At 41.0% G+C, this 14,697-nt stretch overlaps 1 protein-coding gene across 2 annotated transcripts in view; it reads right to left on the bottom strand.

Annotated features, from left to right (window-relative positions):
• The window catches only part of FRY (FRY microtubule binding protein), a 540,327-nt gene extending 534,327 nt beyond the window's left edge, over positions 1-6,000 (bottom strand). For both annotated transcript variants that reach the window (XM_053920710.2, XM_053920708.2), the window contains exon 1: positions 5,797-6,000. The gene's annotated coding sequence lies outside the window, so the exon portion shown is untranslated. The remainder of the gene's footprint in view (positions 1-5,796) is intronic.
• Between the last annotated feature and the right edge of the window lie 8,697 nt (positions 6,001-14,697).

Here is a 14,697-nt window from a genome sequence, read left to right on the forward strand (position 1 = left end):
GGTGGAGGGTGGAGAATGGAGGTAAAGGTACAGGGAATAAGAAGCATAAGTAGTAGGTATAAAATAGCCAGGGGGAGGTTACAAATAGTACAGGAAATGTAGAAGCCAAAGAACTTATGTGTATAACCCATGGACATGAATTAAGGGGGCGGCAATGGGGGTGGGAAGGGGGGAGCAAGGTGGAGGGGAATAAAGGGGGGAAATGGGACAACTGTAATAGCATAATCAATAAAATGTATTAAAAATAAAACAGGAAAAAATATCAAGGACCTATAACAAAAGGACCTACAGTAAAGCTATCATTTAGAATCAAAGGACATATAAAGAGCTTCCCAGAGAAGAAGCTAAAAGAGTTCTTTACCACCAAATCAATATTACAAGAAATGTCCAAGGGTCTTCTTTACAAGAAGAAGGATAAAGATCAAAAATATGAGTAGTAATATGGCAATAAATACATATCAATAATTACTTCTAGTGCAAATAGATTAAATGCTCCAATCAAAAGACATAAGGTGGCTGAATGGATAACAAAACAAAACCCTTACTTATGCTGTGTAGAAGAGACTCACTTCAGATTGAAAGATACAGAAAGACTGAAAGTAAAGGGATGGAAAAAGATATTTCATTAAAATGGAAACAAATGAACCATAAAGTAATACTAATACCAGACAAAGTAGACTTTAAAACAAAGACTATAACAATAGACAAAGAAGGACCCAGAAATTCCACTTCTGGGTATTTCTTTATTCAAAGAAACCCATAAAATTAATTCAAAAAGACACATGCATCCATATGTTCATTGCAGCATTACTTACAAGCAACGTAAGTGTCCATCAATAAACAACAGATAAAGAAGATGTGGTACATATATACAATGGATTATATTATTTGGCCATAAAAAATAAAATAAAATCTTGCCATTTATGACAGCATGGATGGACCTACGTAGGGTGTCTAACCTGCCGTGTGCGGGCCACGTGTGGCTCAGGACCGCTATGAATGTGGCCCAACACAAAATCCTAAATTTACTTAAAACATTATGAGATTTTTTTGTGTGATTATGTTTCACAATGTATTTAATGGGTGGCCCAAGACAACTCTTCTTCCAGTGTGGCCCAGAGACACCAAAACACTGGACACCCCTGATCCTAGGGGGTATTGTGCTGAGAGAGATAAGTGAAACCAAGAAAGACAAATACCATATGATTTTACTTATATGTAGAATCTAAGGAAGAAAATAAATGAGTAAACAAAAACAGAAACAAACTTATAAATAAAGAGAACGTTTTGATGGTTGCCAGATGGGAGGGGAGTGGGAAACTGGGTGAAAATTGTGAAGAGATTAAGAAGCACAAATTGGTAGTTACAAAATAGTCACAGAGATGTAAAGTATAGATTAAGGAATATAGCACTGACTGGTGTGGCTCAGTGCGTTGAGCACCATCCTGCAAACCAAAAGGATGCAGGATACTAGTTTGATTCCTGGTCATGCCAGGGTTGCAGGCCAGGTTCCGGGCTGGGGGGTGTGTGAGAGGCAATTGATTGATGTTCTCTAGCACATTGATGTTTCTCACCCTTTCTCTCTCCCTTCCCCTCTTCCTAAAAATAAATCAAATCTTAAAAAAAAAAGAACAGGGACTACAGTCAATAACATTGTAATAACTATGAATGGTGACAGATGGGTACTACACTTTTTGGAGTGATCATTTCATAAGTTATATAAGTGTCTAATCACTGGGTTGTACACTTGAAACTAATATAAAATTGTACTTCAACTATAATTGAAAATAAAAAATTAGTTTTAAAAAAGCTACAGTGTAATTTCTTCTACCCTAAACAGGTTTTGTAGAGACATGAACTTATTCTGAACAGGGCTCTGTAAATAAAATCAAGGACTTAATACTGGTCTGTACTCTATTTCTGTGTTTGACATTCCTGTCAATGTCATAATTTTAATAATATATTTTCTAATATCTCATTCTTGGGATATTTACAGAGCAGATTACCTACAAGTCCTGAACTATCCTAAGTGGTGGCATACAGTAGAGAATCAGACAGAAAAAGCCCTTGACTTCCTGCAACTTGGAGTCAAACAAAATGAATGACTATAGGAATGAATGGATGGATGAGTATATGCAAAGAGGTAGGCAGGTTACAGTTCATGAAATACGTGGGTACAAATTAACATATTTCATTGCTAAGGTTACTTATTTTTCACATTTTTAACATCTCTGAAGTCAGGGTATATTTTAACATTAATAGTATCTTAAAATTGCTGACAAGGTGGAAGGAGCCACAGCACAACTGTCATTTCCCTGCATATGTGTGACCTTGGTCACAGCTATTCATTCTGTTATCACGTCTGCAAAGGTGTAGGCATTATTGTCACTGCACATGCTCTGTAACTGCCATTTAAATGGCTTTCAAAATTATTACACTACGATTCAACACTGAAAGATGCTACTATGTATGCACCAAGGCACAGACACCAAGCAATGGGACATAACTGTTACAGTACTAAAGAAAAGATTTGTCTTCATTTTGGCATTTCCATGTTACCTTGCAAAGCAAAATCCAAATGCTTTACCAGACTAAATGAAGACACAGAAGATGTTACAGTTTGCTATTGAGATATATGCAAGCTGATCACCTATCAAGCTTTAAGCAAGCTACTCAAGGTACCAGCAGGAAAAAGTAGCAAAACCACAGCGAGATGAGGAAACTTGAAAGTACTGAGACCAGTGAGACCAAATCATGCAACAGCATGGAATACCACTGCTGAAACACCATCTCATAACATAATTGGCAGTATTTTCTCATTCTTTTTGAATAAAATAAAAACAATGCTATGTCTTACAACCTATAGCATTTGACACTTGATCACACATGGAAATAAAGACAGTTTGCTATGTAATTTAGAGGTTTTATAGAGTAAAACTTTGTTGATATTGGACAGTTTTAAGTAAACAAGGCATTTGCACAAACCCAACTTTAGGCAAACTGCGATGTCAATAATTTGGTAGACTTTTGTGAATCACTAGTCATTTTAAATAACTCTACTTCACTCTGTCTCAACCATGTCTGTAGTACCTTTTCCATCCTGGTACAAGAGTGTGACAATGAGCACACGTCATGCTCTACTTTCCCAGTTTTAATTAGTGCTGCTCCAGTTACAGGCAGGTTAGAGATGTTGGATGGGAGATAATGGGACTGTGTTCTAAACTCATATCCAAACACTGCTACAGGACATTGAGTGAAATAATTAGACAGGAGAGTCCTCTTGAAATCCCAAAGCACACATACGGGACTTTGAGATTCTTAGCACTGGAATAACATGAGTAAAATTCTAACCATAGGGATATGTTTCTAAGCAGCATATGGTCACAGCTCAAAAATGCATTTATTCCTTTTGGGCTTAGTATTACCAATCATTCTGGAACCAGAGAGAGTTGAAAACTATATACCAAGGGTGAGAACACACACATACACACACATCCCTAGAGAAGGGAAATAATCAAACAATGGCTGTAGGTTATAGTAGCAGACACAATTGTTTTAGGCACAGCTTCTTAACTTACTGTGTCACAACTGTGACAACAGTTTCTAATACTGTTCAGCCAAGTGTCAACTAAATGTAAAAACAAGTAATCAAATCAGAAACAGGCGTGTGGCCATACATCACAAGACAACATGTAAAACAGTTTGTATGTGGTGAGCACATATCTTCCACAATGTTGACAACAGACTACAGCATGTACGTGTCATGTCACACTATGGAAAAGACTGCTTTCTGCTCCCTGGGCCTAAGTTAGTTTCCTTTCTAGTCAACAGAGGACAATCCAAGGAGTCCCTAGACGAGTACTACCTTCTCCAGTGACTTCATTTCAGTCTTTCCCTTTATGTAGGCTAGAATTCTGTCAGGGATTCTTTGACAAGTCCTACAGGAGGATGAGTGTGCCAGTGTGAGCACTGAAGGGATGTGTTGCTGCCAACTGGTGGGGTGTACGTGTACGTGCAGACCTAAAATAGACTTGATGACAGCGACGGGGGAGACTGCTTTGTTTGCTTGTGAGGGAAAAACTCAGTTACCTGTCTTTGGAATCAGCTTATCTGAAAGGGCAAGCTGTTCATGTCTGTAAATGTCCTTCTGATTTACATGCTGAAGACTCAGGGTGTAGGAGAGTCTGGGAGTCCCTGATGTCACCCCCTGGTGAGGAAAACACCTGCTGGGCATAGTGGTGGGTTCCCAGGTGAATGTATTCTAGAAAGGGGTCTGGTCGAGAAGGCCAGTAGACACAGTCTATGCTGTCATATTTAGATTTCTTACTATAACATTGACAAATCTCTCTCAAGAGAGGCTGGGAGCTACTATACAGTAGAGCATGGGCAGGTAGCTAAACCAATCGAGGTTCAAATCCCACCCCTGTCACTTACTCATCATATAATCTTGGGAATAATACATAAATTCTTAAACTCTAAAATGGAGAAAGTAAAAATACCTTATCAGAGTGATTATAAGAATTAAAGTAATAATATATGTAAAAATCTAGTAATATATCTGGCAAATAGAATGTCCTCAATATATGAACACTGTTATGTCACCATTGACTAAGGAAGTTTCCTTCTCTTTATGATGTAAATATTCTTGTAGACATGATAGTACTTGGTGGGGGGATAAATCATATGGACCACAAAACTATACTGATGCCCTTGGCCAAGGGTATCTCCAGGTACCAAAAGTTGGTATTAGGAAGTTGTCTTAATAAGAAATAAAATAACTGAGAATTTACATGTGATCAGAATGGTACCAGATTGATTAGAATTAGACAGAATTCAATATATATTTGTTGAGACCTGCTCATTTCAAGCCCATTCCATATCTGCTTTACTACCTCTACCGTGAACTACTTTGTGTTCCTACAACCTTCTGTAAAACTTTCTGGCTCTAATTACTTGTCTGCATTAGAAAAAGTTTTGTAAAGCAAATAATCCCCACCTAATAATCTTGTTTTGAAGGTTGAAACTTTCTCCTATGTTCAGGTGCGTGCACGTGCCCTGTACTCTTGTTTCCATCTGTCACCCTGAGAGTTGGGCCACAATTTCCCCTCCCTTTTGAGTTCTCCACAACAGCGAGTACTCAGGGAAAGCCTGTTGCAGGCATGTGACACTAAGTAAATATTCAAGATGTGGCAGAAGTAATCACTGGCACCTTAGACACACTGGTGACTGGGAGCTTTAATCAGAAGGTAAAGTAGGTAGACAAATTTTTAAAGCTCTGAGAGCACAGACTTAATAGAGCTCATTATTGGGGGAGAGAACATGGGGACATTGACTACCTGCTGCACTGCTTTCGAGCAATAGCCACAGTGGTCCCCAAGGGAGTTCCCACAGACGAATTTCCTCAAGGAAGGGCCTGTGTCAGGAATTTGCTCCGGTCAGAAGGGGGCAAACGCCCCGGCAGGAGCCGGGAGCTGCCTCTCTTAAAGGCGCGGACCTCGGGGACACCAGTCTGACTCCTCGAGTCTCAGCATCAAACTTTCTCCTAGAACAAAACCTTTTTCAGACCGCATGGGGGCAGGAGGAGTATGGAGGATGGGGTCGCCGCCAGCTGCTGCCTGGCGACAGCCGACCGCCGCCTTGGCTCCCTCCTTCCTCACCCGGACAGCCGCACAAACGCAGAGCCCCGCCCAGCCCCCGCCCCGCTGCCGGCCCACGTCCGGCCCCAGAGCCCGGGACTGCTTGGAGCCACAGCCCGGACCCTGCGGAGTTACGGCGGGGGGCGAACCGGGTCGCTACCTTAGGAAGAAGCCAGGGCCCCCGCGCTCGAAGAGGCTAGCAGCATCATCGGGAGCCGTCGTCGTCACCGCAGGTGGCTGCTTGGCCGCTCTGAGACCAGGGGCCAATGGGGTCCCGGTGCCGCCGCCACCGCCGCCGCCTGAGCTGCTTGCGCCCCCCACGCCGCGCTCAGCCGGTTGCGCGCGGGCTTGGCTGCCGGGCGACCGCCACTGTCAAGTGGAGCCCCGCCCCCTGCGCGCCGTGAGAGGCCGTCGGCTTCGCTAGCTCCGCCCCCGCACCTCACCCACAGCTCCTGGTGCGCGCGCCGCCGAAGAGGGTCGCTGGCTGGGCGAGGCTGCCTGTGGGAGCTCTGCTGAGCCACTGCCCTTGGGCTCTGCAGGGTACGTCTCTTGCACCAAAAGGAAAGAGAAAGAGGCAGAAACAGAAGAAACAGAGAACACAGTTTTGCTAGGGCAGGACAGCTACCGCAGTTCTGCCTTGGGATCTCAGTTACACAGACGCATTTATTAAGAGAGTCCGGGGAAGGCTCCTGAGGATGGGGTGTTGGAATTGTAGCGACAGGCTGTTTTTGTCTTGTTCTTGCTGGTTGCATTTCATTTTTGTCTGTTTGTGGGATTTTTTGGTTTGTTTTTGTAGACCTACTTTAAAAAAATTTTTTTTGTCACAGTTCACATTCAATATATTAGCCTCAGGTGTACAGCATAGTGGTTAGACAATCATATAATTTAGCAAGTGATTTCTCCACCTGCACCTCCATAAGTCTGGCACCATACATTATTGACTATATTCCTTATGCTGTACTTTACATCCGTGTGACTATTTTCTAACTGCCAATTTGTACAATACTTCTTAATCCCTTCCCCTTTTTCACCCAGTCCCCCAACCTCCCTCCCATCTGGCAACCATTAGTCTGTTTGTTCCCCTTATCTCTGAGCCTTTTCCGTTTTGTTTGTTCATTTATTTTGTCCTTTAGATTGGTGTTCTAACATGAAGGTGCCCTCACACAGATGAAGAAAGTAAATTTAGTTCAACATGTCTCCGGGGTCACAGAGGAGGAGGTTGATTCCATGCTTTTATACAGAATCAAAGCTGCCTCAGATTTTATTTCAGTCATGAGAGCCATCATTCTAATACTTGATGCTCTGTATATTATAACAAGATTGACAATCCAGAGAGACAGGAAGTAGGTTAGTGGTTGCTAGGGAGTGGGAGGAAATGAGGAGTGACTTCTAATGGGTAGGGGTTTCTTTTTAGGGTAATGAGAATGTGGTGATGGATGCACAACTCTTAATATACTGAAAGCCACTGAATTGTGCACTTTAACTAAGTGAACTTTATGGTATGTGACTTGTATCGCAAAGAGCTTACAGAAATATATAGAGTGAGAACGCTTTGGGAAAACCCACAGAAGCACATAGTTGCAGTATGTCACAATTCCATTCTTTGTGGGCAAAAAAGTATGTGCATACACCCATTCAATCATTCACTCATCCAATAAACCATGTCCATCTTTACCAGATACTCTGAAGGGATTCAAAGATTAATAATATATCATCTGCTCTGGCCAGTGTGGCTTGATTGGTTGTATGTAATCCACTAATGGAAGGGTTGCCAGCCTTTTGGATTTCTGGTTGGGACCCATGACATGGTTTGGTCCCCTGAGGGAGGCAATACAGGAGGCAACTAATCAATGTTTCTCTTTCACATCGATGTTTCTTACTCTTTCAACCTCCCTTCCCCTCTCTCTAAAGTAACAAAATAAAATAAAATAATTTTTAAATATATAATCTGCCCTGTCTGGTGTGGCTCAGTGAATTGAGTGCCTGCCTTTGAAACAAAGGGTCACCAGTTTGATTCCCAGTCAGGCCACATGCCTGGGTTGCAGGCCAAGTCCCAGGTAGGGGGCGTGCAAGAGGCAACCACACATTGATGTTTCTCTCCCCCCCCCTTTCTCCCTCCTTTTCCCTTGCTCTAAAAATAAATAAATAAAATATTTAAAAATAAAAATACATAATCTGTTGGTAGCCTAGTGAGGAGCAGTCCTTATAATATAATAAGGTGTCTGTTACTCCAAGGGACATAAGCAAAGTGATACATTTAGGGTACTAATACCTGAGAAGGACCCTTGGCATCAATCATGGAAGGACTGGAATATAGTGTTTGTTCTATTTTAGCAATGGCTGATGTGGCTCAGTGTAAGAGGTGTGACAGGAAGTGAAGTTGGACTGTCAGTTCAAGAGGGGCAGCTGAATCTTGAAATGAAAATTTAAATTGCTCTGGGTCTTTCCAATCCTTGCTGTAGTGTGTGATTTTAGTAAATGGTCTAAATCTAAACCTGTAACAGGGTACAGAGCATGGGTCCCCTGATAACAGGGGAACACCCCCACAATCCTGCCTTCTGGCAGGATTAGGGAGCACAGGAGGGGGCAGGAGTGATGTCTACAGAGTAGAAAGTACAGCATTTAAGACACATTGCATAACAAAGGCAAGGTAACAGCCCATGCCTTGCTGAAAGGAAGATATCAGAAGTGGTAGAATTGTGTACATGAGTATAAGTATGTACAGTAACTCGTGACACAACCATGGGGGTGGATGCCCTCCCCAGATGCCTGTGTATCACTGGTAACTTTGCCCTGACTAAAAATGGAAGCCAACAGATGGTTAAAGACACTGGGAAGCTGACAAAAATGGCGGACGCTAACACACCATAGGAAGGGCCGGATACTAGATCATGCAGGAAAGTCTGAGCTGAGCATTTAAAATGGAGTAGGAGGTCTGAAAGTCAGTGAGTCAGCCAAGAGGTCTGCAGAGAGATCCGCAGAGAAGACTGCCACGAGGTCAGGAGGTCTGCCTGGAAGTCTGCCTGAAGAAGACGGGGCAGCAGAGCTAGCGGTGCTGTTGCAGGGACCTGTCTGGCCACCCAGACTCTTAAGAGATTTGTGAAGCTGACGGGGAATGCTGAGCTGCAGACTTCTGCTTTTCTGAAAGACAACGATCTCTGAGTGGTGTATTCTGAAACTGGCCTCATTTGGCAGAGGATTGCTGGACTTTATGTTCATGGATGTTTTAAAAGGGAGCAGGACTTAATGGCAGAAATCTGCTGTTATTCTAAATCTGTATAACCTTTAAGAAAACAACTCCCTTCCTTTTTCCCTAAACTCTTGCTTTGGGAGTTAGGCTTCTTGGTGGCAGGCAATTGAATCCTGTAGCTGTTCCAGAACACCATTGACTGGTTCTATAACAAGCCCAGTTTCGTCATCTCTAAAGGAAAAATAGTGCAGTTAATTGACCTTCATTTCTGGTACACAAAGTGCTTTCCGGAATTCTCTCCTGAGAAGGTGGACAAGTGAGGGGATGTGCTCAAGGCCTTATGGTTTCTTTGTTTTTTTTTCTTTTCTAACTTTTTATATACAGTTTTTATTAAAATTACTTTATTGTTGTTCAAGAACAGTTGTCTGCATTTTCTCTACACCCCAGCCAAACCCAACTCCCTCCCCTGCTTCCACCATCCCCCTTGGTTTTGTCCATGTGTCCTTTATAGTAGTTCCTGAAATCCCTTCTTCCCACTGTCCCTTCCCCTGTCCCCTCTGGCTATTGTTAGATTTTTCTTAACTTCAATGTCTCTGGTTATATTTTGTTTGCTTTTTTCTGCTGTTGATTATGTTCCAGTTAAAGGTGAGGTCATATGGTATTTGTCCCTCACTGCCTGGCTCACTTCACTTAGCATAATGCTCTCCAGTTCCATCCATGCCATTGCAAAGGGTATAAGCTCCTTCTTTCTCTCTTCTGCATAGAATGCCATTGTGTAAATGTACCATAGTTTTTGGATCCACTCATTTGCTGATGGACACTTAGGTTGGTTCCAGTACTTGGCTATTGTAAATTGTGCTGCTATGAACATTGGAGTGCATAGGTTCTTTTGGATTGGTGTTTCAGGATTCTTAGGGTATAATCCCAGCAGCAGAACTGCTGGGTCAAAGGGCAGTTCCATTTTTAGTTTTCTGAGGAAATTCCATACTGTTTTCCACAGTGGCCTCACCAGTCTGCATTCCCACCAACAGTGCACTAGGGTTCCCTTTTCTCCACATCCTCTCCAACATTTGTTTGTGGATTTGTTTATGTTGGCCACTCTGACTGGTGTGAGATGGTATCTCACTGTGGTTTTAATTTGTATCTCTCTGATGGCTAGTGATGCTGAGCATCTTTTCATATGTATGTGGGCCCTCTGTATACCTTCCTTGGGGAAGTGTCTGTTCAAGTCCTTTGCCCATTTTTTAATTGGGTAGTTTGTCTCCCTGGAGTGGAGTTGTGTGAGTTCTTTGTATATTTTGGAGATCACACCCTTGTCTGAGGTATCATTAGCAAATATGTTTTCCCATACTGTTGGTTCTCTTTTTATTTTAATGCTGTTTTCTTTAGCCATGCAGAAGCTTTTTATTTTGATGAGGTCCCAATTGTTTATTCTTTCCTTTATGTCCCTTGCTTTAGGGGACATATTGGTGAAAATATTGCTGCATGGAATGTCTGAGATTTTCCTGCCAATGTTTTCCTCTAGGACTTTTATGATGTTATGACTTACATTTAAGTCTTTTATCCACTTTGATTCATTTTTGTGTGTGGTGTAAGTTGGTGATCGAGTTTCATTTTTTTGCACGTAGCTATCCAGACCTCCCAACACCATTTGTTGAAGAGGCTATTTTTGCTCCACTTTATGCTCCTGCCTCCTTTGTCAAATATTAATTGACTGTAGAGACTTGGGTTTATTTCTGGGCTCTCTGTTCTGTTCCATTGGTCTATGTGCCTGTTTTTATGCCAGTACCAGGCTGTTTTGATTACAGTGGCCTTGTAATACAGTTTGATATCAGGTATTGTGATCCCTCCTGCTTTATTCTTCTTTCTCAAAATTGCTGCAGCTATTCAGGGTCATTTATGGTTCCATATGAATTTCTGAAATGTTTGTTGTATATCTGTGAAATATGTCATGGGTACTCTAATAGGGATTGCATTGAATCTATAAATCGCTTTGGGTAGTATGGCCATTTTGATGATGTTAACTCTTCCAATCCATGAGCATGGTACATGATTCCATTTGTTTGTGTGTCCCTTAATTTCTTTCTTCAATGTTGTGTAGTTTTCTGAGCACAGGTTTTACCTCCTTGGATAAGTGTATTCCTAGGTACTTTATTTTTCTTGTTGCTATATCAAATGGGATTTTTTCCATGACTTCTGTTTCTGATGTTTTATTGTTGGTGTACAAGAATGCCTTTGATTTCTGAATATTGACTTTTTATCTGGCTGTTTTGCCAAATTCATTTATTAGGTCAAGTAATTTTTTGTTGGAGTCTATAGGATTTTCCATGTACACTATCATGTCACCTGCAAACAATGACAGTTTCATTTCCTTCTTTCCAATTTGGGTGCCTTTTATTTCTTTCTCTTGTCTGATTGCTGTGGCTGGGACTTCCAATACTATGTTGAATAGGAGTGGTGAGAGAGGGTATCCTTGTCTTGTTCCTGATCTTAGTGGGAAGGCTCTAAGTTTTTGTCCATTGAGTATGATGTTGGCTGTAGGTCTCTCATATATGGCCTTTATAATGTTGAGGAATCCTCCCTCTATTCCCACTTTGCTGAGTGTTTCTATCATAAATGGTTGTTGTACCTTATCAAATGCTTTTTCCGCATCTATTGATTTGATCATGTCATTTTTGTCTTTGCTATTGTTTATGTGGTGTTATGTTTATTGATTTGCAAATATTGTACCATTCTTGCATCCCTGGGATGAATCCCACTTGATCATGGTGTATGTACTTTGTAATGTATTGCTGGATGCAGTTTGCCAAAATTTTGTTGAGGATTTTAGCATCTATGTTCATCAGCGGTATTGGCCTGAAGTTTTCTTTCTTCATTGTATCTTTATCTGGTTTTGGGATTAGGATGATGTTGGCTTCATAAAAAGAGGTTGAGAGTCTTCCATCATTCTGAATTTTTTGAAATAATCTGTGGAGGATGGGGGTTTACTCTCCCTTAAATGCTCTGTGGAATTCTCCTGTGAAACCATCTGGTCCAGGGCTTTTGTGTGTTGGAAGCTTTTTGATTGCTGTTTCAATTTCATCATGTGTTATTGGTCTGTTCAGGCTTTCTGCTGCTTCTTCATTCAGTTATGGAAGGTTATATTTTTCTAGAAATGTGTCCATTTCATCTAGGTTTTCACATTTCTTGGCATATAGTTCTTCATAGTACTTTGTTACAATTCTTTGCATTTCAGTGGTATCAGTTGTAGTCTCTCCTCTTTCATTTCTGATTGTGTTTATTTGGGTCCTCTCTCTTTTTTTCCTAACAAGCCTGCTTAAAGGCTTGTCTATATTTTGTTTATCTTTTCAAAGAACAATAATGTTGAGTCTCTATGTTAGTCTCTATGTCATTTAATTCTGCTCTGATCTTGGTTATTTCCTTGTTTGTGCTTGCTCTGAGTTGTCTTTGTTGTTGTTCCTTGAGTTCTTGTAGGTGTAGGGTTAGGTTGTTTATTTGAAATGTTTCTATTGTTTTTAGGTAGACCTATATTGCTATGAACTTCCCTCTCAGGGCCTCCTTTGCTGTGTCCCATAAGTTTTGGGTTGTTGTGAGTTCATTTTCATTTGTTTCCAGAAACTTTTTGATTTCTTCCTTGATCTCATCCTTGACACATTCATTGTTTAATAGTATGCTATTCAATCTCCATCAGTTTGAGTGTTTTTCAGTTTTTTTCTTGAGGTTGGTTTCTAGTTTCAGTCTCCTGTGGTCAGAGAAAATGCTTGATATGATTTCAATTTTCTTGAATTTGTTGAGGCTTGTTTTGTGTGCTATCATATGGTCTATCTTTGAAAATGTTCTATGCACATTTGAAAAGAATATGTATTTTGCTTCTTTGGGATGAAAGGTTCTATATATGTCACTTAAGTCAATTTCATCTAGGGCATTGTTCAGTGACACAATATCTTTATTGATATTTTGTTTGGAAGATCTGTCCATCTTTGACAGTGGGGTGTTAAAATCCCTTACAATAATTATGTTGCTGTCAATATCTTTCTTGAAGTCCTCCAAGATTTTCTTTATGTATTTGGGTGCTCCTATTTTGGGAGCATATACATTTACAACGTTTATGTCTTCTTGGTGGATTCTTCCTTTGAGTATTATGAAGTGACCATCTGCGTCGGTTTTTATGGCCTCTTTTTGAAATCTCTTTCGTCTGATATGAGTATTGCTACCTGTGCTTTTTATTTCCTGTCCATTTGCTTGGAAAATTTGTTTCCAGCCCTTCACTTTCAGTCTGTGTAGGTCTTCTGTCCTGAGGTGGGTCTCTTGTAGGCAGCGTAAGTGTGCGTCATGCTTTCTCATCCATTCAGCTATTCTATGGCTTTTGATTAGAGCATTTATTCCATTTACATTTAAGGTTATTATTGATAGGTAGATATTTATTGCCATTTTTTCCTGCCTGTGTTCCTCTGTCTTTCTCTTTACCTTCCTTTCCTTAAAGCAGTCCCTTTAGCATCTCTTGCAGAACTGGTTTGGTGGAAGTGTATTCTTTTAGACTTCTTTTGTCTGGGAAACTCTTTATTTAGCCTTCTATCTTGATTGAGAGCCTTGCTGGGTAAAGTAGTCTTGGTTGCAGGCCTCTGGTTCTCATTACTTGGAATATTTTTTGCCATTCTCTTCTGGCTTGGAGCGTTTCCATTGACAAGTCAGTTGCTAACCTTATTGGGGCTCCCTTGTATGTTACTTCCTTTTTCTCCCTTGCTGCCTTCAAGATCCTCTCTTTTTCTTGGAATTTTGCCATTTTAATTATGATGTGTCTTGCAGTGGGCCTCTTTGGGTTCCTCTTGTTTGGGACTCTCTGTGTTTCCTGGATTTGGGTGACTTTTTCTCTCCTCAGATTAGGGAAATTTTCCATCATTACTTTTTCAAACAGGTTTTCTATCCCTTGCTCTTCTTCTTCTTCTTCTGGCATTCCTATTATATGGATATTGTTACGTTTCATGTTGTCCTGCATTTCCCTTAATCCCTCTTCATTCTTTCTGAGCCTCTTTTCCTTTTCTTGCTCATTCTGGGTGTTTTTTTTCTACCTTGTCCTCCAGTTTGCTGATCCGATCCTCTGCTTCATCGAGCCTGCTTTTGATTCCTTCTACTGTGTTCTTCAGTTCAGAAATTGTAGTCTTCATTTTTCTTGGCCCTTGTTGATAGTTTCTATTTCCTTTTTCATGTTGATATAGTTTGCAGTGAGTTCATTGTAGTTTCCCTGTAGTTTTGGTAATTCTGTGCGAGCTCATGAAGCTTCCTTATAACCAATGCTTTGAACTCAATATCTGATAGCTGACTTGCCTCTTTTTCATTTAGCATCGTTTCTGAGACTTCCTCCTTTCCTTTCATTTGGGGATTTTTTTTTCTTTGTCTTCCCATTTTTTGTGAGACTCTTCCTGTTAGCCTCTGCTTCTTAAGTTGCTGTGTTCTGACCTCATGGATTTATGGTGTAAACTTCTGTGGTAGAATACCTGTGAGATTCAGTGGGACAGTCTCCTTGATCTCCCGATCTTATGATCTTGGGCTGTGGTTTATGTTGGCTCTGTGTATGTCTTTGGTTTTTGGTTATTGTTGGGTCTTTCTTTGGTGGGTCCTTCCCACCAGCTGGTTATTTGATGGTCAGTCTGTCCCCCACCTCTCGTCTTCTGTTGTACAGGTGTGGGCAGGTTGTGTTGGAGTGGTTCTTCTGTGTGTACAAGGTTTTGAGGCTTTTCTCTTGCTCTTGTTCAGTTGTTTGTTCTGAGTAATTTCTCAACTATTTAGTTGTATTTCCAGATACATCTGGGTTGTGTTAGTGTGGTTTCCCCTCCCTCCTTCACCTTCTTCTGTTCTTATCTGTTGTTGGTT

This window comes from Desmodus rotundus, chromosome 3 (assembly GCF_022682495.2).
Source record: "Desmodus rotundus isolate HL8 chromosome 3, HLdesRot8A.1, whole genome shotgun sequence".
NCBI lineage: Eukaryota > Metazoa > Chordata > Mammalia > Chiroptera > Phyllostomidae > Desmodus > Desmodus rotundus.